The sequence below is a fragment of the Telopea speciosissima genome, chromosome 4 (assembly GCF_018873765.1).
Source record: "Telopea speciosissima isolate NSW1024214 ecotype Mountain lineage chromosome 4, Tspe_v1, whole genome shotgun sequence".
Taxonomy (NCBI): domain Eukaryota; kingdom Viridiplantae; phylum Streptophyta; class Magnoliopsida; order Proteales; family Proteaceae; genus Telopea; species Telopea speciosissima.
Window position 1 is genome coordinate 70,917,868 of NC_057919.1, and position 24,851 is coordinate 70,942,718.

Here is a 24,851-nt window from a genome sequence, read left to right on the forward strand (position 1 = left end):
CTCGTGCCCTTCACTTTAAGGCCCACCTCTCTAAAGTTTTTTTTGGGGGATTGCCTTCTTACTGCGACTTATTTAATTAATCGCCTTCCTACCCCTCTTCATGATGGTGTCACTCCCTACCAAGTTCTTCTTCCACAACCCCCAACCTATGACCACATCAAGGTATTCGGTTGCCTATGTTTCGCTTCCATCAGCCATTTACACCATGACAAGTTTGGACCGCTTCCGCGGCGATGTCTTTTTCTTGGCTATCCCCAAGGCCAAAAAGGCTACCGATTATTTGATCTCACCACCGAACAATATTTTTCAAGTCGGGATGTCATTTTTCACGAATCAATTTTTTCATATACCAGCTCCATTTCCCCAGCTCTTCCAAACGACTCCTAAGTCGTTCTTCCCATTTCCTTTCCTGATATTACCACACCCGACCCTCCAACCATACCAACCCCCCTTCTCGAGGTCTCTCCTTCCCCCGAATCCTCATCCAGCAGTCCTATTATCCCACCAAGTCCTTCCCCTACCCCCACCGAGGGCTCCACTCACCCTCCTACCACCCAATTTGTCAGCCCAACACTAGATTGAAGGGTTATTACTGCGGCCATGTGCACCTGCTCCCAACTCCTTCTCTATGACGTGCATCACACCCTTCAGGTTCACCATATCCTTTATCTGATTTTTTTATCATATTAACATTTTAACTCTTCCCATCATGCTTTCCTCTGTTCTCTTTCTCATGAACAAGAACTCACTTCTTTCACAATGCCGAACAAAGATTCCAAAGGGAAAGAGGCTATGACGGCCGAAATAAAGGCCTTAGAACTAAATCATACTTGGAGTATTACTGTTTGCCTCTAGGGAAGAAACCAATTGGGTGTAAATGGGTATATAAAATCAAGCACCGATTTGACGGGTCCATTGAGTGCTATAAAGCGCACCTTGTCACCAAGGGTTTTACCCAAACTAAGGGCATGGATTACAGTGCGTTGCTTACTTTCTATTGCGACTGTTCGCCAATGGCCCCTGCACCAAGTGGATATTAACAATGCCTTCCTTCAGGGTGATTTGGAAGAAGAGGTGCATATGACCATTCCACAGGGTTTGGCCAGACAGGGGGAGAATCGGGCTTGTCGATTACACAAATCATTGTATGGACTTAAGCAGTCCTCAAGGATTTGGTTTGCCAAGTTATCGACCGCTTTAACCCTGGCAGGTTTCACCCAATCCAAGGCCTACTACTCCTTGTTCACATGATGTCACCCTTCCTCCTTCACTGTCTTACTCGTCTATGTGGATGATATTATTATTACTAGGAATGATCCAACAACCATCACTCTTTTGAAGACATACCTTCATTCTCAATTTTAGATCAAGGATCTCGGCCCCTTGAAGTATTTCCTTGGCATCAGTTGCTCACGCCAAGCCAGAGATTCATCTTTCCCAGCGCAAATATGCTCTTAACATTCTCAATGATGTCGGTTTACTCAGGGGAAAACCATGTAATTTTCCTATGGATGCTACCATTATGCTTACCCCAGATGATGGAAATCTTCTTGAAGACCCTTTTCCTATGGATACTGACATTAAGCTTACCCCAGATGATGGAACTCTTCTTTAAGACCCAGCCTCTTATTGCCCGTTAATTGGTCTCCTATTGTACTTAACGGTAACCCGACTTGACATTTCTTATTCGGTTAATGTCCTTAGCCAGTTCATGAGCTCTCCACATGAACCACACTAGCAAAAAACTCTTCGTGTTGTTCGCTACATTAAATCATGTCCCGGGTCAGACATTCTTCTATCATCTTCTAGTGACTTACAATTGAAGGCCTGTTGTGACGTTGATTGGGGTTCTTGTACTTCCAACCACTCGCCGTTCCATTACTGGGTATTGTACATTTCTTGGTAACAACCCAGTCTCTTGGAAGTCTAAGATACAGCAGAAGGTCTCCCGTTCCCTCTGCTGAGGCGGAATACCATGCCATGGCTTTGGCTTCTTGTGAGATCACATGGATTCAATCTCTTCTACGTGACCTCAACATCCCATCTCATCTGGAAATTCTTTATTGTGACAATCAAGTGGCATTACATATTGTGTTACACCCACACTCGAGAGCCCATTTGTTTATTTATCCTCGTGGTGTGTAGACCGTGCTGCCTTGTTTGCCTGTGAGCGTTTCACCATGATGGTCAAAGGGTAAGTTATTAAACCTATTTTATTGCTTGTTTACTCCTCTCGAAGTCCTTGAGGTGTGGGACCCAGACCTTTTTGATACTTTATCTGCCCTTTCTATTGCATAGGATGCAGGGTCCTATGTGCATCCGACCTTGCATCCGATGCTGTTGTCGTGGCTATTTTGAGTGAGACCTTATCGAGGATGTTGTTGGTGCCTTGTCATCGTTGACTACTACCCTAGCCTCCCTTTTATTTTGGTGATCTCTTAAGTGGGTCCTTGGGGCCCAAGTCATACTTAAAATAGGTTAATATACTTTAGACATTAAAAGACCTTAGCCAAACAAGGCCCAAGATTTATTCTAAAATGAAGCCCATTGGGCTCAAGTTGTGTCAAAATGGTGTTTAATTGAGTTTAGGTGGGTAATGAGTTTAGATGGGTGATATGTTTGTGATTCATTAAGAGACTCTACCCAAACAACCCCTAAGTGGGCATTTAAACTACCCTACCCAAACAAGCCCTAGATTTATAGCTAAGAGGCCCTAGCCAAACAGGCCTTAGTAAGGCACATCTATAGATATGAGAGCTAGGGTTATTCCTTAGTCTTTCTCATTTTCTTTCCTAACCTAATCGTGAAAGGAGAGGAGAGCTTTGAAGAGAGGAGGCAACAAGGAGGAGAAGAAGGAGAAGAAGGTGGGATCGGCTGCTTGAGCTTGGATTTACGAGGACCTCTTGTGTATCTCAAATCTGGTAGGCCAAGAACACTCTTGTCTCTCTCCCTTCTCTTTTCTCTTTTCAGTTGAGCTTAGGAGGCCCTCCATGTTTTAGTTTTGAGCTTAGATGGCTCTCCTTGTTTCAGTCTTGAGTTTGGGTTTCCTCTTGGAACCAAATGGCTTAGCCTAAGCTGTGTTTTTGGGACCCCATTAATGTATTTCAGTCCTATAAAGACCTCCATTTTAACCTCCTACGGAACCTATTTTGATTCTAGAGTTTCAACCACCAAAGGAAGCCCCAACTCTGGATTTTGAGCATTTGATCCTTTAAATCCTTCAATCTTTTGATGATGGATACTTCTAAGACCTTAATAGACCATAGGACACCCCCTCCCTAGTCCCTTGGAACTTAAAGAACCAAATGGGGCAAATCTGGGCTATTAAGGACCTTAAAAAGCGCACCTGGGTTGCATCGGAGGCAAAGCTCTGCGTGAGTCCGATGTTGCCTTCGATGTGGCCAGAGCCTGCAGTGAATGTCGGACTCAAGGTCGAAGGTAGATCTCTGCTGAGTCCGACGTTGCCTCCGACGCAGTTTTTAAGGCTTATAACTTATGTAAACTGTGGGGTTTCTCTATGAGGCCTCCCCTACACTCTTTCTCACTCTTATTCACTTCCATAGGCGCCAACATATGTGCAATGGAGTGATTTTGAGAAGGAATCGTTGCCCTTATACAAATTCTATTTGCAGGAATTGGTGAGTGGGTTTAGGTGACTGTCTGAGCTTATTTACTATTGCTTATTCATGCATTTATGAATTATATTGTGACATTATCATTCAAGCATGATTGCATATATGCATTTATTCTTATTCGATGATGATGATGATGATGATTAGGATGATATGGATTTGTGTTGGGCTACGGTATTAGGAAGTACTGGCACCGGAACCCCCGGATTACGTGGAATTGTATATTGCATCTCACTATTACCTGTATGCGTCGTGTTCTGCTGGTACCCGGGTGTTAGATGGAATGGGACGTCGACACACATGGATGTACTTCTCAACACGATAGGATTCATATAGTATATCTGTGGTTAGGCTCAGTTCCCTATGCTACGACCCTTACCAACAGGGGTTTAGGTGTTGGGTAGCCAGAGCACCTGCTGCCTGTGGAGAGTTAGAGAGGCCAGGCCAGGAGTAGTAATGGTTATCGGGGTCTGCCTCTGGGTGGTGATGGCTACGATCGGCACGAGCCCCATAGTAATAATTGAGGTTGCATTATGGTGAGAATGGAAGGATCCACAGTGTCTCCCCAAGTTATTGCAGTAGCATATACCCATTGACTTAGCATTGTGTGTTAGGTGGTAAATGAATTAATAATGGCATGCACCATGGACTATTTGTGATTGTGTGATTGTGCATCCTCTATTCTCTATCACTAGCTCGGTGGAGCTAACCCCCGTGTACATATTCTTTTTAGATTTAGATGCAGATGATTACTGTGGAGCCAGAGACTGTGACTGAGGATCATGGCGATGGTTGCCCATGATGATTGTGCCTACGGGCTATACTGTTACTTGAGCTCGTTTCCGTTTTGTTATTTTTGAGAGCTTAGTGCTTTGTAACTTTTATGTTTTACCTTTTTGGTAGCTTCTTGATGGTCATAGGAATTTTGTAACTATGTTACTTATTATCATTAGCCAATGAACATCTTATAATTATTTCATTTACGCTTCCGCAAACTCTGACCTATCTTGGAATGTAATATTCCTTTGTCTTTCGCACTCTGATATTATTGTATTTTAATATTGATTTATGACTGTGAGTTGGCCACTGCATCAAAATCCTGGCGGTGAGGTGGGATGACGCGTGTCACCCCAATCATACCCTAATATTGTACTTTATCCCTTGTCGGGATAGGGGTGTGACATATTGCTTTCAATCCCGTCTGCCATGAGTGTACCAAGCATATCGAACTCGATTGTCATTTGATTAGGGACAAGATCCAATCAGGTACCTTATCCATGGCTCATGTTTCTTCAAAATTACAGATTGTAGGTGTTCTCATCAAACCTTTGGGCTACATCGATTTTTTCCCTCTAACTCGCAAGTTGAATTGTGACGTGCACTCTCCAACTTGAGGGGGATTATTATCGGTATCTCTTCACAGGCTGTAGATTACACCAATGACTGTATATTCCATATATTCTCCCACCTACTTTCCTTGTATTTCTCCATCTAATTGATGTACATAAGGTAGCAATTAGTTGTAGATAAGATTGCATTCATGATTGGATCAATCACCTTACATCAAAGAGGATATTATTGCTCCTTCACAATTTTATATATATACTGTGATATATCTCTATAAGGTACAACACAATTATCTTCATATTATTGGTTCTTTACACTTTGGGTGACTCTGAGTCTTTTAAGAAGCTCTAATCTTAGTAGTAGCAGTAGTGATCGATCGATGGGAGAATTTGGGTCGATATCAATTGTAATATTGGGTGTTTTGGTGGTGGCATGGGGGTGGAGGATATTGGATTGGATATGGTGGAGGCCCAAGAAGCTTGAGAGGCTTCTCAAGGAACAAGGCATCAAAGTCGCTCCATATAATATATTGTTTGGTAACCTGAAAGAGAACCAGAGGCTGTTCAATCAAGCTAGGTCCAAGCCCATGAACCTATCCCATGATATTGTGCCGCGTGTTGCTCCCTTTGATCATCAAACCATCCAGGCCTATAGTATGAGATACTGTTACCCAATTTATTTTAAATTTTTTGTTTTTTGGTTTGAACTATTACTCCGTTTCCATTCAGATGTTTAGATTTACCAAGTTTGTATGGCATGTGACAATATTTTTAAGGGTTAATTTCAAATGCCCTTCTGAATTTTCACTAATGCAACATACCCCCTGTTTTCCAAACTAAGTACTAATATAGTCCCTCCCGTTAGTCTGAGACGTTAAGTGATAACAGAACTTAGTTTTTGAAAATTTATGGACCATTCTGCCCCTTGATAGGATAGAATGACAAAAATACCCTTATTTGAAAAAAAAACCAAAAAAAAAAAAAAATCCCTACAACCCATCTTCCCCAAATCGATTAGGGTTTGGGGAAGATGAATTTTTGAATTTGAAATAGAACAATTTCCTGCACACTCATCTTCCCCAACAAAAAGAAACGAAACTATCTACTTGGAAGAAGCAAAGAAATGGAGAAACAATGAAGAAATAGCAGAGTATACTATAGACGGAAGAGGAGAGCAGTACACATAGGGTTCTGTTACCAGCCACAAATCACCCTTAGAGCCGCAATGGTTCAACGATTCTCGCAATCTCGCCTTCAGACTTCAGATTCTGAGTTTTTTTTTTTTTATCTTTCGATTTGGGGATGAGTTGAAGGAAACGGCACAGAATGGGAAGGCCGAAGAGAAAGAGAAGGGGCTTAGGGACTTCAGATCTCCTTGAGTCTTCAACTGGTTTTTTTTTTTTTTTTTTTTTTTTTTGATTTGGGGATGAGTTTAAGGAAACGGCACAGAATGGGAAGGCCGAAGAAAAAGAGAAGGGGCTTAGGGACTTCAGATCTCCTTGAGTCTTCAACTAGTTTTTTTTTTTTTTTTTTTTTTTTTTTTTTTTTGATTTGGGGATGATTTACAGGAAATGCAGGAAACGGCGCAGCAGACTTAGTTCCTAATTTTGAGTTGCTTAATCAACTTGGCCGATTTCTGCAACCAGAGCATCTATTGAGTTGTTGTTTTGGAACTCCATTCCCCTGCACCAGAGCTTCCTTAGATCCTTAAGAGGGCCTGATCTGAGTCTTGTTTTTGAGGAATCAGAAATCTTAAGTTCAACACCTACGGTTCTCTGTTTCTTCATTGTTGCACTTCAACTCATTATATCTCAGCAGCCTTGCATCCATCAAGGTTCATATTTGGAGTCTTCCTTCCTACAACCAGGACCTTCCTTCGATCCAAGTTTGACATCAAAATCAGAAGCGTTGAGGCTACTATAATCGGATGGGTAGAAATGGAGTCGGATCCAATGGCGATGTTTTGAGGAAATCTACGGCACAGAATGGGAAGGCCGAAGACAAAGAGAAGGGGCTTAGGGACTTCAGATCTCCTTGAGTCTTCAACTGGTTTTTTTATTTTTATTTTTTTTATTTGGGGATGATTTGCAGGAAATGCAGGAAAGGGCGCAGAGTGGGCAGAGTGGATAGAGGAAGAAGATGGAATCTGCAGACCCAGTCTCGTTTCTCCATTGTGAATCTCTTTGATTTTGAAAATAGGGTTTTGCCCTTCAAACTCCAATTTCTCCGACATCTGATTCAAGAACTCATCTTCTCCAAATCTTTTTTCCCCAAACACTAAAGGATTTGGGGAAGATGAGTTGCAGGTTTTTTTTATGTTTTTTTGTTTTTTTTTTTTTTCAGGTAAGGCCATTTTGGTCATTTTACCCATAAGGACAGAATGGTCTATCAAAGTTCAAAAATTGAGATCCGTTATGTTGTAACATCTCAGACTAATGGGAAGGACTATATTGGTACTTAGTTTAGAAAGCAAGGGGGCACGTTACATTAGTGAAAATTCAGGGGAGCAACCATACGCTTGGCCATTTTCAGGGGGCCATTTGGAATTAACCCAATTTTTAATTGCCCTTTTGGGAGAGAGGGAGGGGGGGGCATCAAATCCAAGGTTTAAGAATTGGATTGGAATCAGCTGATTCAAATTGAATTGATCGACTTGCATTTCTTGTTATCAGAAATTTCTAAGTCCATCTTTAGAATTAGGCAAATGAAGGTGAAGGTGAAGGTGAAGGTGAAGGTGAAGGTGAAAGAGGAATCCCCTCACTATTGTCATCGATCAGTTCCGTTCGATTGAATTAGAGAGGGATTCTCTTGACCCTATGCAATAGGGGGTGAGAGTTTATGATGACACATGCATGAATCTAATCATAAGGTCAAATAAATAATTATTAATATGAGGGAATTCTTCCATATATAGGTAAAGGAATTAATACTATAATTTAAATTGTTTATTTGTAATATTATGGTTTGTAAGGATTTATTTATATATATGTCCTCCGATCCTCCAATAATCCAGAACTTCTATTATTTCCCCTATGTGGCTATGTACTAGTACTTGAAATGGAAGGAAGTAAAGTCGGCTTGTGAAAAACAAGTACGTGTATATATATATATATATATATATATATATATACACTTGAAGAAATAAAATTAAAAATACTTGAAGTAACTTGGTGTAAGAACTTGAAGAGTCGAGCTACAAGCATGTGCGTGCTTTCTATTTTTCTCTTCAGAGATTCTCCTCCTTCTCTATGGAGAAGAAGAGGGGTCTTATAGAGCTTTGAGGCTTTGATCGCTTTACTTTTCCACCGAAAGCAAACCTTATCTTGAAGGCATCTTTGGTAGAGCGTAGAAGCATGTGGGCGTGGGCCCGCAGTCTTGACTTTGGAGCGGGGCGCAAAGGTTTTGGTCCGTAGTGCCACAAGAAAAGTCAATTTTACTATTCACCACTTTGTTGGTAGAACTTGGAATCTTTGAAAAGCTTCAAAAACCGCACCGAGGCATTCCACGTGTCGAAACACTGCTTTTCCTCATTGGTTTGGTTTAGATGGTTCACCGTATTTGAATGGGCCCAGTGGTGGCTTGACTATCTAGGACCGAGAGATAGTGACGGACACGACTTTTGATACAGCCACGTGTCATTTGGTCGAGCCATTTTTATGATGTCGTCATGGCGACGATTCTCCAATATCGTGGTTTGGAGACTAACCCATGGGCTTAAAGGCCCACTCTTTTTGATGTTTGGCTTACGGACCTTTCCGGTGGACCTTGTTGAAGAGAACTGTTGGTCGATGAGGTCCACCATCATTTGGATCTTGGGCATATTGACCTTCATGGAGGTGGGGGTCAATGGACCCAACACTTGAACCGGTTTCTTCTTTTTCTTCTTCAAGATCGAGGGCAGCCACTGGGCCTCGATCTCACCTTGTTTGGCTTTTAGCTTGAGGCGTCTTCATCAGCATCGGATTTGTCCGATCCTTCATGAGGGCCGCTTGAGTTTTGGCTTTTGTGAGGGATTGAGTAAGGGCCTCAGGGGTACACCTTCTCGCATCACACTTGTCCCACCACTTGACTCTCAAGTTTCTTTGTAGAAAAGGGGTAGAGCAATCGGGGCCTTCGGATTGTCCAATTGCATACTCCCAATAAACGATCCAAGCCGACGGCAATGGATGAAGAACCTCGGAGATCTCGGTTGTTCGGAATTTGTTCGTGTCGGCAATAAATGCTTAAAGCATCGAACACTTGATCCGGCAAAATGTCACTAATTGGCCCAAAGGCGGCCCACCAACGAGGGAACCAATTTGGAATTGGGTCGAGAACTTGAAGTCGAAACAAAAGAACCGGGAATGTTGGTTCTTGCTATTTTGAAACAGAAAGCATGGTGCCAAGCATCCATGTAGTCAAAATAGTGGTATTCCCGGGCTGGTAGTTTTGAGAGAACCTCTTTGTAGAGAGGGGATGTGTACCCCAATCTTTTGAACTCGATAATTTGTAAAATGGTTATCAAGTATGGGTAACCGGACTAGGATCAATTTTGTCGAAATTTTGTTTGATACGTATAGAATCCGTATCAACTAGGATGAACTCATAGAATTCTTGACTTTTTGAACTATTTGGGGAATAGAAATCCCAACCTTGGAAAAAGCCCTTCTTGCTACTTCCACAGGGCGTGTTGCGGCCTTTAGTGAACCGGTCATCAAGGGCAAAAATGTCTTGATGGGCTTGTTTGAGGATATACTGACTCTTGGGTAAGTTTTGGGAAGAAACTGGTTTGGACACCTTGTGGAGGAGCTTGGTCTAGAGAGTGCTGAGATGACCTTGTGTTAGGAACTATTTGAGTGGACTGACTAGCCACGACTTGGGTGAAGGGAACACTTTCAACTACTGTTTTGGAAGGGGACATTTTGATTAGTTGATTTGAAGAAGTAGGTTTGGCATAGGAACCCTTTGATTTTATGCTTGGTTTGGGGGCTCCTTTGGAGCCATGATAATAGAAATCGTTTTAGGACCCGCAAGAATTCACGGGTCAAGAAATCAGAATAGAATTCATTTCTCCTTTTATGTAAGTTATGTCAAAATCAAAACTCGATAAAAGGGCTTGCCATCTTGCAAAAATCTGTTTTGAAGCAATATTTTGAACATCATTTTTCAAAACTTGTTTTGCCGCACCGCAATCAACTCTTACTAAAAATTTCTTGTTTAGAAGATCGCTTGAAATTTTTGGATGCAAAGAACTACCGAAAGGATTTCTTTTTAATGGTACTATAATTTTGTGGGCCGGGTTCCAAACTCCTCAAGCAAATCGACTAATTGTTCTTTATCATCTTGGACTTGTTTAAGGATACCTCCGTACCCAAGTTCGAGGCATCGCCTCAACTATCTTGAAAAGTGCAGATCTGCAAGTTTTAGACAAGGGATTTCCTTGACTAATTTTTTTAATATCTTGAACGCTTTTGTATGGTTTGAAGTCCATGGGCTTGGTTTTTCTTGAGCCTAGAGTAAAGATCTTTACATAATTGGCTAATTTGAGGGATGAAATCTCGACGTAATTTAGGCTTCCTAGGAACCTCTGTAATTGTTTTTTGTCTAGGATTTGATCAGTGGAATTTATCTCGCAAAAGCTATAGATCTTTCTATAGGGATGACTTGGTTTTGGTAAATGTAATGCCCTAAGAATCTAACCTTGGTTTGGAATAACTCCATCTTTTTCTCGGGAAAGAACTAAACCACTTGTTTTTCATGGTGTGGAAGAAACTCCTAAGATGTTTGAAGTGTTGTTCAATGGATTTGGAAAAGACTAGAACATCATCAATATAGACTATTATGAACTGGCCGTATGGGTTTAGGATGTCGCTCATAATGTTTTGGAATTCACTAGGGGCATTTTTAAACCAAAAGGCATTACGCTCCATTCATAATGCCCAAATGGTGTGGTGAAAGCCGTTTTGTAACGGTCTTCTTTGTGGATTTGGATTTGCCAATATCCGCATTTGAGGTCAAACTTTGAGAAGATTGTGGCTTGGTAAAGTCTTTGAAGTAATTCTTTTTTATTTGGTATAGGATATCTAATCCATTGTAATGCTTCATTTAGAGGTTTGTAGTTTATGACAAGTCCTGGGTGTTCCTCTTTCTATTTCATTTTTATTAACGTAGAAAGCCGCATGACTCCAAGGTGACTTGCTTTTACCGATTAGATTTTTATTAAGGAGGTCTTGAATTTCTTTTTACAAACTTCTTGTAGTTCTTGGGTCATTTGAATAGGTCTGGCTTTTGTAGGGATATCCTTATCTGAAAAGCTTGGTTCATAGGGAAGATGAACAATGTGCCTATGTCTCAGGTTGCAAAGGCATCAGAAACTCGAACGAGTTCCTTCTCAATTTGGGCCTTGGTATTAGAAATTTGTTTTTGAACCGTTCTTTCTTGGAGTTTTTGTTCAATAGTCCTATGGTTGACTTCTTGTTTTAGATATTGTAGATGTTTTTGTTTACTTTGAATTTGACTTATAGTTGTTCCGCTTCCTGAAATGGCTAATGTTTTGAGCAGGTCTATTTCTTTTGTTCGCTTGTTCAAAGAACTGGAAATGGACTTGTTTACCTAGGATAGTTGTTGTAATTCCTTGATCCAAAAAAGTGAAAGGTTTTATGAGTTCTAGGAAAGGTTGTCCTAGAATAACTTCGAGTGTTAAGGTCTTTTACTAATATGAAAACTTGTTTTAAGCAAACTCCTTGGTTGCGGATGTGAACGCCTCGATAATTTATAATTTACGTTTAGTCTTGAGCCATTTGCTCCTGTTAATTTTTGAGTTGTCTTTTCAAAATATTGGGTTGGGACTAACCCTTCTTGTATGCAGTTCATTTGTGCTCCCGAGTCAACCAGGGCTATAGTGCGATCTTATGGGCTGATGATATGACAATAGTAATATTGACATACATCACGTTGGCATTTGATTTTGTTAATAATATCAACAAAATCTTCATTCTGCTTGGTAAAGTTTGTATATCGTTGTCTTCTTCTTCTTCTAATTCGATTTTTTTGAAACTTCTTTAAACTTGCTATGTCTCGCTTTTATATTTTTATTTCAGTCTTTAGATCATTTGTAGTAGCTTCTAAACCGGCAATTTTAACTTGATCCGGATTTTGAGAAGAAGTAGGAGTTTTGTCAAACTTCTTATAAATATTCTTTATGTTATAAGGGGTTGCCTTAGTTTGGGGTTTTGTTGATGAGACTCGTTGTAAGAGTTCTTGGGCATGTTGGAGGTATAAAGTCTTGGTATGTTTATCTTTGATTTGATCAACAAAGTTGAGAAATTCTTCCGGTTTGTTAAAGGTTTTAAGTCCCGAACTTGATTGTATCATGTTTATAGATTTTGATGATTCGAATCATCACAATTTTTGCGAGTAAAACTCCTTGGCTACAATTACAAGGAGAAGCCTGTTCATCACTATCACCGTTTGACTCAATTTGGTTTAACTCATTTTCTTGGGTTTCGCTTTCACTCTGAACTGTTTTGACCCAAATCGGCTAAGAGTTGGATTTTGGTATCATCGGGCATTATGAGTGAGTTGATCTTTTTGCTAGTCTACGATTTGGCTATGTGGCCTGGTTTACCACAATTGTAACAACCATCTTGGTGTTTTGAGTTGGTCTTGATTTTTGGAAAGTTCTTTTGTAAGGTCTCTGTTTCTTTGGGCTAGATTTATTTTCTAAATTTTTATCCGGTTCTTTTCTTGTCTTGTACTTACTTGAATATCTATTTTTCCCTGTTATGCCTATGGCTTTTATGTTTCTTTTGAGCAAGTGATTTTTGAATCGAAACCAAACCTTCACGTAATCCCCTAATTCTTGTTTGTAGGATTTTGATTCTTTTCTAATTTGTTTTCTAAGTTTGATATCTGTACATAAGGCTAATCCTTCCTTGTGTACTAGGCTTATGAGATCACCATAGGTGAGGGTTTGATAGGGTATTTCCCATTGTTTTCTTCTCTTAATTTTTGTTTGAGTTTTTCCGAAAATAAACCGGGTAACCCAAGAAGGAATTTTTCTTTCCAACAGGGGAGATTTGCATCTTCCCTAGTCGGGACCTTGGTCATGAATGTGTCTTTATACCATTTGAAATCGTGTAATTTTTTACATTTGAGGTTTGATAATTGTTCGTAAGACCTATCCTTGAGTCTTGTGGGATCTCCTAAAAATACTTGGTTATACTAAAAATTAGAGTGTTTACAAGATCTTCAATCTGGTTGGTCTCCTATCATAATTGGTAGACCTTGTTCATTAGTTTGAATGGCATTTAGTATGGATTCTTTTTCGCCAATGAGAACATTATCCCACCAACCTTTAAGTTGACTCGTAAACCCGGAAATGATTATTTTCGCTATGGCTTGATCAGGTATGTTCTTGATCCGATGAGCATTGCTCACCATGGTCATTTCTTGGAGTTTGTTAGCCGATTATAATCCGACATACCATCTATGTTCCATTCATATATGGTACCACTTTGGTAATTTGCTTGGGAAAATTCCTTCTTTGTTCAATTTGAAGGTCCGGGTAAGTAGGTCTAGGATAATAATTATTGTTCATATATGGGCTAGTAATAGCATTTACTTGTTCCTGCTCCTCCTCATCACTGGATGATTCAGAGGAATCCATTTGTTGGATGTTCGCCACATTGGAAGCAGAGCTTCCTTGTGTTTCCTTTTGAGGTGTATCAGGGACAATCAAATTTTGCAATCTTGTGGAAATTTGGCTTACTAGATCTCTGTTTTCTTGAGTATTTAAGTTTTTTAAACTCTTGTTCGAAATCGTGAAAGGTTTGAACAGAGTTGTTGTTGTTGTTGAGGAAGTACTAGCTTGATTTAGAGACGTTGGTTCAATAGGAGTGTCTTTTTGAACTAAGTTTTCTATTCTAATTAGTTGACTTCCTATGGTTTGTAAATACTGGTTTGTGTAATTTGTTTGTTCAATAATTTTCTTGGACCCATCAGAAACACCTTCAATGGATCTAAAGGGTGTTGCCAAGATTTCTGTGTTGTTAATTTTTAATTTAACATTTGAACCAGGAGGGTGTATTGTCTCTATGATCTTGTCATCGCCAATTTCAGTGTGGTACACCTTCTTTCGGCATTGATGTTTGAAAAGGGATAAGGAATGTTGTTATTACTTGTATAGATGTCTAAATATGTAAAGAACATAACATCTACCTTGATGGTTCTCATTTTGTCATACCGAGAGGTTCTTGATTTCTTGTTGTTTTTCTTTCGAGAAGTAGCTAAAAACCATTCTCTTTTTTCAGCGTTCTGGGTGAATTGAAATCTATTCTCGAGTTTGGGTTTGTCTATCTCATAGTCTTCTATCATATGACAAAGAACCTTGCTTCGTGTTGCATGTCATTTGAGTTGGTGAAGTGGTTCATTTGAAGGAGAAGACTTGTTAGACTCATTGTTCATAAATTCCTTGGGTGACATTATCGTTAATTTGAGTTTGTAATCCTAGAATATGTAAGGACCTTATTTGTTCTTGTAACCTTTGATTTTCTAAGTGGAGACTTGTTAGAGAACTAGAGGTTGAAGCTCTACTTGGGACTTGGCCGAGTTTTTCAAACTCTTCAGATTTGGTTTTATTTGTTTATCTTTCCTCCGGAATGTTATAGTAACCATTCCGCCCTGATCTTGGTTTATAGATTCAACGCCATGTTGGGTTCAACAAGTGACTCGGGCAAGGTGCCTGGAGACACCATTTTGTCGGAAACTTAATGTCTTTCCACTCACTGCTTTAGGGTGAATCGTTTCTGAATGGACAAAGTCCGCTTTCTATGAACGTGGTTTGTCCTTTGATAGTTCTTCTTAGAGCCTTGGGTCTTAAAGTTCTCATGGCCTTGTATCGATTCTATGGATTATAGCAATTGGTATAGAACCTTGTTTCATCTTGTAACCACTTGTAAGGATGTTAACTTTTAAGGTATCCGTAAGATTTGCATCATTTAAGGATAAGTTTATGTCCGGGTAACAATTGAAATAAACTGGCCTTGTGAAGACTAGTTTCTATCATCCCTAGAAGGGAATCATCAAATTGCAGAACCTTTGATCCTCGAGAGCAAGCGGGAGGGCTACGTTGAGCCCTTCCTGTGCGGGGGTTTGATGGCTACTTGTATAAGTCCTATATGGATATAATTAAAATCCTTTTTTAATTTGTTAAGATTTGAAGGGTCTAAGAGTTGGATCTCTTCCATATCCGGAGAGTAATTGATAGTTTGTTCTACGGTCTTGATAGTTTCGTGAAACTATACCATTCTTGTTTGTAAACTTCTTTGGTTGGGACCTTAGGTAAGGTCCAGCTTTTGAAGGGACGATCAAGGTCACTTGTTAGAACTTCATTACTAATTATTTGACTTGGCGAACTGAAGTCGCCGACTAGTCTCGAAGACATGGTTCTACTAAGTCTACTCATAGTTATCGGAACATATCCCCTAACTAAGGTATACTTCCATCCACCAAAGGGTGAAGGAGATCTTAGTTGCTAATTAACCGCAAACCGGGTCTTACCTCTTGCCCAACGGCCCTAAAAGCCAACTAATACTCGCAACGCAACTCCCTGAGGACTGCCGGAAAGTAAAATAGAAAAGGAGAGAAGATCTTAGAACTAAGGGTAGCCTAAATAGAGTTAGGCCGAGTTCTAGGAAAGGTTGTCCTAGAATAACTTCAGTGTTAAGGTCTTTTACTAATATGAAAACTTGTTTTAAGCAAACTCCTTGGTTGCGGATGTGAACGTCGATAATTTATAATTTACGTTTAGTCTTGAGCCATTTGCCTGTTAATTTTTGAGTTGTCTTTTCAAAATATTGGGTTGGGACTAACCCTTCTTGTATGCGTTCATTTGTGCTCCCGAGTCAACCAGGGCTATAGTGTCGATCTTATGGGCTGATGATATGACAATAGTAATATTGACATACCACTGTTGGCATTTGATTTTGTTAATAATATCAACAAAATCTTCATTACTGTTTGGTAAAGTTTGTATACTATATATATATATATATATATATATATATATATATTAAGGCAACTGTTAATAATTGAGAATTGTAGGTAAGAAGAAGGTGTCGGGTTACTGGTTTGGAACAACTCCCAGGTTGCTCATTTTGGATCCCAATCTTATGAGTTCCATTTTTTCGAACAAGTCTGGTCACATTATGAAGCCCAAAGCGAACCCACTATTGAAGCTGTTATCACATGCATGGCCTTTTTAATCATGAGGGAGACAAATGGGCTAAACACAGAAGGATTATGAACCCAGCCTTTGTAATTTCTCGATCTCCTGCTTCTTATATGTAGTCCATGTTGTTGGGTAATTGTATTACAATTCTTTACAAATAATTGAAACAATACGAATTGCAATACAATAGATTAAGCAGTAGAAACTAGGCTTGACCTTTGGCTGAAATGAGAAGACCAAAGCTTGGATTTGATGTAGAACCACACCCGCAACAACTTGAACAAGCTTGAGGTTGAGTCACACTTATGGTGCTGCCTTTAAGGTAATTGATGCCTCCTACTGCCAAAGAGTGTTCTGCACCACTACCCCAAGATAAAACAACCTCCAACTAGAAGATGAAGCAGTCTTTCTAGTCCCTTGAAGGTGCCAAGAGCTTCAACACAGCAACCCTCTAACACACTTAGAAGAAAAGAGAGAGAGAGAGAATAATACTCTTAGTGATTGCTAAGTATGGGTATGAACATGTATCAAAAGATGTCTATTACAAAGCAATTGGTTGGGTTTATATAGGCCCAAGACCAATCCTTGCACTCCCTTGGAATTCCCAAGAATAACCATCCACTTATGACCAAATTGAAGAATAAGATTTATGGACATGAATATGAACATGAATTGGAGGTTAATTCTAAATTCATGGTCATTCCCCACTAAGGGTCATGAATGACCTTAAAATTCATTCATTCTCCACTAAGACCATAAAGGCCTTAAAACCCTATAAGGGGTCATTCTCCACTAAGGACCATAAAAGCCTTAATATCCCATAAAGGGAGAGACATCACCTATGACCATGAATTGAGAAATCAATCTTATTCAATAACCTTAACCCACCTTCCCATTCATGATAGTGACCATGAATAGACTTTAGGGTACCCATAGAATGTTACAACCTTTGGAATTACTTCTTTGATCACATGGGTCCCACACCATAATAAAGCAATCAAAACATTTTGAAACTTAAAATAAAATAAAATATATATTAAATATATTTAAATCTAACAATCCCCCACAAGTTTTAAAACGACACGAGACACACATGCTGTGACTGAATTAGACACTATAGGACACATCGTTGTAGGTGTCTTCCGGACTTGAACCTACACTAGGTCTAATGAACCGCGTTACAGAGTAGAGGTGGAGTCAGACTCCTTGAACCTTTTCTCATTAGTGTAGCTGACCGTCCCATCAACCATATCCCATAGGTCGACTCTTGCGCTACACATCATAAAATCACTTTGGACTTTTGAACCGGCCATATCCCTTATCTTGAACTCATGAATGTTTTAGAGAACTCGCCTATAAGTTCTCATCGGCGGCGGCCACACCCCCTACATTCACTTAGGTTAGTCACTGGTGTGCACCACAACTGACACACCCCCACATTTCCTGGGATTAGACTAATTAAGAGCTTTACCGCTCAACCTCTTTCTTTGTGGTAGTACTACTTTCACCATCTACAGCTTGGAATGAATATTTATACAAGTAGTAGTACAAAATCGGTCAACCGATGATTTTGTTTGTACCCCTTGAACCTAATTCAGGCATTTAGCCTCTTCACATAGGTAGGGTGTCCATCACATGACCTATGGATTAGGCATTAACCCCATTCCTGTAGATGCACTACACAAGTTCTTGACAGACATAGGCTTTGTGAACATGTCAGCTTGGTTACTTTCTGACTTCACATAATCGATAGCTATCATTCCTTCATCTATGTACTGTCTCACAAGGTTGTGTCTGAGACGTATGTGCCTCCTTTTACCATTGTATATCGGGTTCTTGGCTAGATGTATAGCCGCTTGGTTATCACAATGTAGTGATACCGATGGCGCCGATTTTTGCCACAATGGAATACCCGCCATTAAGTTTCTGAGCCATTCGACTTCTGTTCCTGCCTTTTCCAAGGCTATGAACTCAGCTTCCATGGTAGAGCCTGTCCCACAAGATTGCTTTGTAGACTTCCATGAGATTGCACCGCCTGCTAGTGTAAACACATATCCACTAGTAGCTAAGGACTCGTTTGTATCCGAAATCCAATTTGCATCACAATACCCTTTCAAAACTGCTGGTTTACCACTATAGTGTAAACTATAGTTTATAGTGCCTTTTAGGTACCTTAATAACCTATCAACCGCGCTCCAATGTTCCTTACTTAGATTATGAGTATGTTGACTCAACTTTCCTACCGCAAGGGCAATATCTGGACGCGTACAATTCATTAGATATGTGACCGAACCAATAATTTGAGCATATCTTTTTTGATTCACTGGTTCACCTAGGTTCCTTTTCAAGTGACACCCCATATCAAAAGGTGTTTTAACCGCTGAAACTTCATGGTGCCCATACTTTTTAAGTATATTTTCTGCATAACGGGCCTTGGATAATGAAATATAATTTCCTTGCTTGGTGATTTTGATCCCAAGGATCATATCAGCCTCTCCTAAGTCTTTTGTGTCGAAACTAGACATCAAAAGTTTCTTAGCTTGATTAACCATTTCCAAGTTTGTTTCCATTATGAGCATATCATCTACATATAGTAGTATGAATACACCCTTACCACCATGAAACCTACTATATAAGCATCTTTCAGCGTCGTTTACAACGAACCCATTTGAAATTAGAACCTTGTCCAATTTTTCATGCCATTGCTTCGGTGCTTGCTTCAATCCATATAAGGATTTCCGAAGTTTGCAAACCTTTCGCTCTTGGCCAATTACAACACAACCTTCTGGTTGCTTTATGTAAATTTTCTCCTCTAAGTCCCCATTAAGAAATATCGTTTTCACATCCATTTGATAGATGACCAGGTTATATATTGACGCCATTGCCAACATAACCCTTATCGTGGTAATTCTAGACACCGGGGCAAATGTGTCAAAGTAATCAATATTAGGCTTTTGCCTAAAACCTTTGACAACAAGTCTGGCCTTGAAACGATCAAGTGACCCATCACTTTTTAATTTCTTTCGAAATATCCACTTGGTTTCCAAAGTTCTGGACCCGAATGGTAAATCCACCAATTCTCAAGTGTTATTCGCCAAGATTGAATCTAGTTCACTCTTGATTGCCTCTTTCCAAAAGACAGCATCCAGTGATGTAATAGCCTCTTTGTATGTAAGAGGATCCTTGTCTACTAAATAGACAAGCCACTCATCATCTGTATATTTGGGTCTTTTGAGTCGCTTGCTCATCCTAGGCCGACTTTCGTCATCATTACTCAATTCTTGATTGGTAACCCTTTCATTTGACTCAATTTCCCCATTAGTCAATTGACTATCCTTACTTATAGGTAAGATGGACTTAAAGGGAAATAATTTTTTAAAAAACTCAACTTCTCTTGATTCTATGATTCTATTTGGTTCAATAATATCATCCATGGCTTTGATCACCATGAACCGGTATGCCGTACTATTTGTAGCATAACCCAAAAACACACAATCACATATTTTTTGTCCCAATTTTTTTTTCTTGGAATCCGGTAACAACACCTTAGCCAAACAACCCCAAACCCGTAGATATTTTAGACTTGGTTTCCTACCAAACCATTTCTCAAATGGAACCATACCAGTCTTGCTATGTGGGATTCTATTTGATAGATAACATGCTGATAGCATGGCTTCCCCCCACATATCAAGTGGTACACCTGAACTCAATAACATAGAGTTCATCATCTCTTTAAGAGACCTATTTTTCCTTTCGGCAACCCCATTTGATTCCGGTTGGTATGGAGCGGTTGTTTCATGGATAATTCCATTTTCCTCACAAAACTTATCAAGGTTAAAGTACTCAGCCCCTCTATCAGTTCTAAGTCTTTTAACCTTCTTACCAAGTTGATTTTCAACTTCCATTTTGTAAGATATGAACGCCTTTTCGGCCTCATCCTTTGATTTGAGTAAATACACCATGGTATATCTAGAGTGGTCATCTATGAAAGTTATGACATAGTTGTTTCCACCCCTAGACTCATATGACTTGTAGTTACATAAGTCACTATGGATTAATTCCAAGAGATTACTCTTCCTATCCATAGTCTTGTGAGGTTTTTTGGTTAACTTTGCCTCTATACAAGTTATGCACTTGTTTACGGGGGATTCCACCTTATTGGTGATCATGCCTAATTTGCATAGTTTGGTGATATATTTCACACTACTATGATCCAACCTACCATGTCACAAATAAAAAAAAAGTTAGAAGAGACAATCATGTAAGCAGAAGAAGTACTAGTTTTCTCAATTATAATATTTTCAACACTTAGTACAAACAACCCCTCACTAAGGTATCCCTTCCCCACAAAAACATTATTTTTAGTGATAACCGCCTTATCACTTTCAAAAGCCAATTTCATTCCAACTTTATTAAGCAAAGGAACTGAAATTAAATTGCGCCTAATATCCGGCACATGAAGAACATTGGTGAGAACCATAGTCTTCCCTGAAGTGAGTTTCAAAGTCACTTTTTCTTTTCCCATAACAGGAGCACTTTGGGAATTCCCCATAAATACCTTTTCATCCTCTGTATTCATGGAATAAGAGGAAAACATCTTCAGATCACCACAAATATGTCTTGTGACATCGGTATCCAATACCCAATCTTTTGGTTTTTCAACCAAATTTGTTTCCGTGACCATAGCAATAAAGACGTTATCTTCAACTAGGTTCACCTTTTCCAAATTTTTCTTCCTGAACCGACAATCTTTATTGAAGTGTCCTAGCTTACCACACACAAAACAAGTAAGTTTCTTCTTCTTGAAAGAAGGTTCATCATTGTCTTGGCGATTCTTCCTTTTCTTGCTTTGTTTGTTGGTCTCTACCAAGTTCGCTTTTAGGCGTCTTTCCCCAAGGTCTTTTTCACCCTTGTCCTTGTGCCGGTTCTTTTCCTCAATTTTGATCCTTACAATCATTTGGTCTAGAGTCAACTCCATCTTCTTGTGTTTCATAGACGCCTTAAAGGCATCCCAAGAAGATGGAAGCTTTTCAATCAAGGCATCGGTCACAAATTCTTCTGGTAGAACCATCTTTTCCTTTGCTAGCTTTTCAACCAAAATTTGAAATTGATCAATTTGGTTTAAGACGGTGTCACTATCTTTCATAGCAAAGCTTAGAAAGTTAGCCACCAAGTACTTCCTTAAACCAGCATCCTCAAGAGAGTACTTCTTTACCAACGCATTCCAAATCGAACATGCATACTCCAAAGAACTATACACATGGTATAGGTCATTTGATAATGCATTCAAAATTCGATTCTTGCACTGGTAATCCGCTTGAACCCAAGCCACCCTTTTGCCCTCCTTTTCAGGATCATTACATTTTTTCGACATGGGTTCAGTCAAGGCAAATACCACCCCAATTTGGGCTAATGCAAACAATATCATTTGCCTCCATCGTTTGAAGTTTTAACCTCCAAATTGTTCGATCTTGTCAAATTCAGAAATAATCCTCATCTTACCCAAATCTGGGATAAGCTCCGTCACCGACGGGATAACATTGGTGGGAATTGAGTCAATGGTAGGAAAAAGAGGAATCTCTTTACCATTGCGGCTAACAGGAACTCCGCCTTCTTGGTTGTTGATTGCTCCTTCAATACTTGTGTTTGAAGGATTTTCTTCATTGACAGCTCCATCAGCGGTATTGTTGTTCGAAGCATCACCCTTGTTGCTTACAACTCCAAGATCAGCCATGAGATCTTATAATATCAATTACCTTAAACTTGTTGGGTAATTGTATTACAATTACTTACAAATAATTGAAACAACACGAATTGCAATACAATAGATTAAGCAGTAGAAACTAGGCTTGACCTTTAGCTGAAATGAGAAGACCAAAGCTTGGATTTGATGTAGAACCACACCCTCAACAACTTGAACAAGCTTGAGGTTGAGTCACACTTGTGGTGCTGCCTTTAAGGTAATTGATGCCTCCTACTGCCAAGGAGTGTTCTGCACCGCTACCCCAAGATAAAACAACCTCCAACTAGAAGATGAAGCAGTCCTTCTAGTCCCTTGAAGGAGCCAAGAGCTTCAACACAGCAACCCTCTAACACACTTAGAAGAAAAGAGAGAGAGAGAGAATAATACTCTTAGTGATTGCTAAGTATGGGTATGAACATGTATCCAAAGATGTCTCTTACAAAGCAATTGGTTGGGTTTATATAGGCCCAAGACCAATCCTTGCACTCCCTTGAAATTTTCAAGAATAACCATCCACTTATGACCAAATTGGAGAATAAGATTTATGGACATGAATATGGACATGAATTGGAGGTTAATTCCAAATTCATGGTCATTCCCCACTAAGGGTCATGAATGACTTTAAAATTCATTCATTCTCCACTAAGACCATAAAGGCCTTAAAACCCCATAAGGGGTCATTCTCCACTAAGGACCATAAAAGCCTTAATACCCCATAAAGGGAGAGACATCACCTATGGTCATGAATTGAGAAATCAATCTCATTCAATAACCTTGACCTACCTTCCCACTCATGATAGTGACCATGAATAGACTTTAGGGTACCCATAGAATGTTACAACCTTTGGAATTACTTCTTTGATCACATGGGTCCCACACCATAACAAAGCAATCAAAACATTTTGAAACTTAAAATAAAATAAAATATATATTAAATATATTTAAATCTAACACATGTTTCCAGCATTTTGTGCAAGTTGTACTGAGTTGGGGAGCAGCAGATGGGAGAAGTTGGTTATATCAAAGCTGGGATCTTGTGAACTGGATGTTTGGCCTCAACTCCAAACTTTAATTGCTGATATCATCTCCCGGACTGCATTTGGAAGCAGCTATGAGGAAGGGAGACGGATTTTCTACTTGCAAGATGAGCAGGCCGGCCTCGCAATGCAGGTTCTTCAGTCTCTATACATCCCAGCTGGCTTTAGGTATTTAACTCACCCACCTACATTTCTTATCTATCTACGAAACCCATCCAAAATTTTTATTTTTTACAAAATATATAAGAAGCAAATTAGAATGCAGAGAGAGTTTCATGATATATATTTGAATCAATTAAGGAGCTAGCTCCTCAGATGTTCCTTATTTATGATGAACAGGTTTTTACCCACCAAAAGGAACAAAAGAATGAAAGAAAATGCAAGAGAAGTCCTACAAGTCTTCGGGAACCAACAACCAGATTTTGATGGATTAAACCACCTTAAAATTGTAAGGAATCTTTGTTTTCGATCTACCTACCTTTGTTTTACTTTCAACTACATCTATAGGTGTATTTAGAATATGAGACTGTCTTTTAATTTCTGATCCCTCCTTTGTCTTATTCTCAAAAGAATTTTAAGATGAGACTATATATATAAAAAGGGTTTTCAATGAGTTGAAAGTGAAACATCATTATATCATTATCAAAAGGCGTCATTGTCATGCATATTTTTTTAAATATTCTAAAATATATAAATTGGATGCAGGTTACCATGGTTTTGAATGAAGTGCTTAGATTATATCCACAGGTAGTATTTCTTACTCGGTATACTTAAAAGAACATGAAACACCCGGGGTGGAACTCATAATACCAATTATGCTTGCTGATCATGATCGTGAACTTTGGGGTGAAGATGCAGATGAGTTCAAGCCAGAGAGATTCTCGGAAGGGGTTGCGAAAGCCACAAAGAATCAAGTTTCATTCTTCCCGGCCATTTGGTTGGGGCCATAGAATATGCATTGGACAAGAGTTTGCAATGATTGAAGCAAAGATGGCTCTGGCAATGATTCTACAACATTTTTCATTTCAGCTTTCTCCATCTTATATGCTCATGCTCCTTTCAATAATTTTACCCTTCATGCACAGTATGGTGCTCAAATCGTCTTACATAAACTGTAGTCTACACCATCATATATTTTATCAATAACCATGCATGCATGCATTGGAATTAAAACCTACTATTATCATTTTCAATAAATTAATTTTCATCATATATAATGTGATAGGTATGTATTCTATCAAATCTTGTATGCTATGCTCCGAAAAGTATAGATGGGAATAGGAAAATTAACATGCATGTATTCTCACATCGCTGACACAGTCTCTCCTCTTTGACCATGTTATTAATAATTCCTATGTCTTGATTGATGTGGTGTGGGAGATTCATTAATTCTCCCACACACTCATGGCGTCAAAAACCTTTTCTACTCCTAAAGTATTTAGAAATTCAAGTTGCATTTGATATGCGTTCTAGGTCAATGCATGATGCATTCCAAGAAATCATATCAAACACAGTAGAGTTCTATATATGGAGCTACCAATATAAAAACCAGAAGATTCTAATGAAAATTGAAGTGGGAAAAGTACAAACACATGGGGAATTGAAAAAAAATCTCTATCATTTTGTTCATCCAGCTCTCACGTTGTGCTCTAGTTTGTTGCTTTTTACTGTTTGGTTTTTCCTCATTTTTTCAGTTCTACTAAGGTCCAGAGGTAAGGTCCCTAGATCTAATCTTTAATATTGGTTGAAATTGTGATCAGAAGGCCTCGAGGCAAGTCAAACATGGTTATAATCATTGTCGATCAACCCTACACATGCTTAGAACCTTAATTGGATGTTAAGAAATGGTTTAATCAAGAGAAGCAAGTTAAACGTGGCTAAAAT

The 24,851-nt window shown here is 39.3% G+C and overlaps 1 pseudogene; it reads left to right on the forward strand.

Annotated features, from left to right (window-relative positions):
- The first annotated feature begins 5,358 nt into the window (after nt 1–5,358).
- LOC122657744 lies at nt 5,359–24,085 on the forward strand (annotated as a pseudogene).
- Nucleotides 24,086–24,851: the final 766 nt, after the last annotated feature.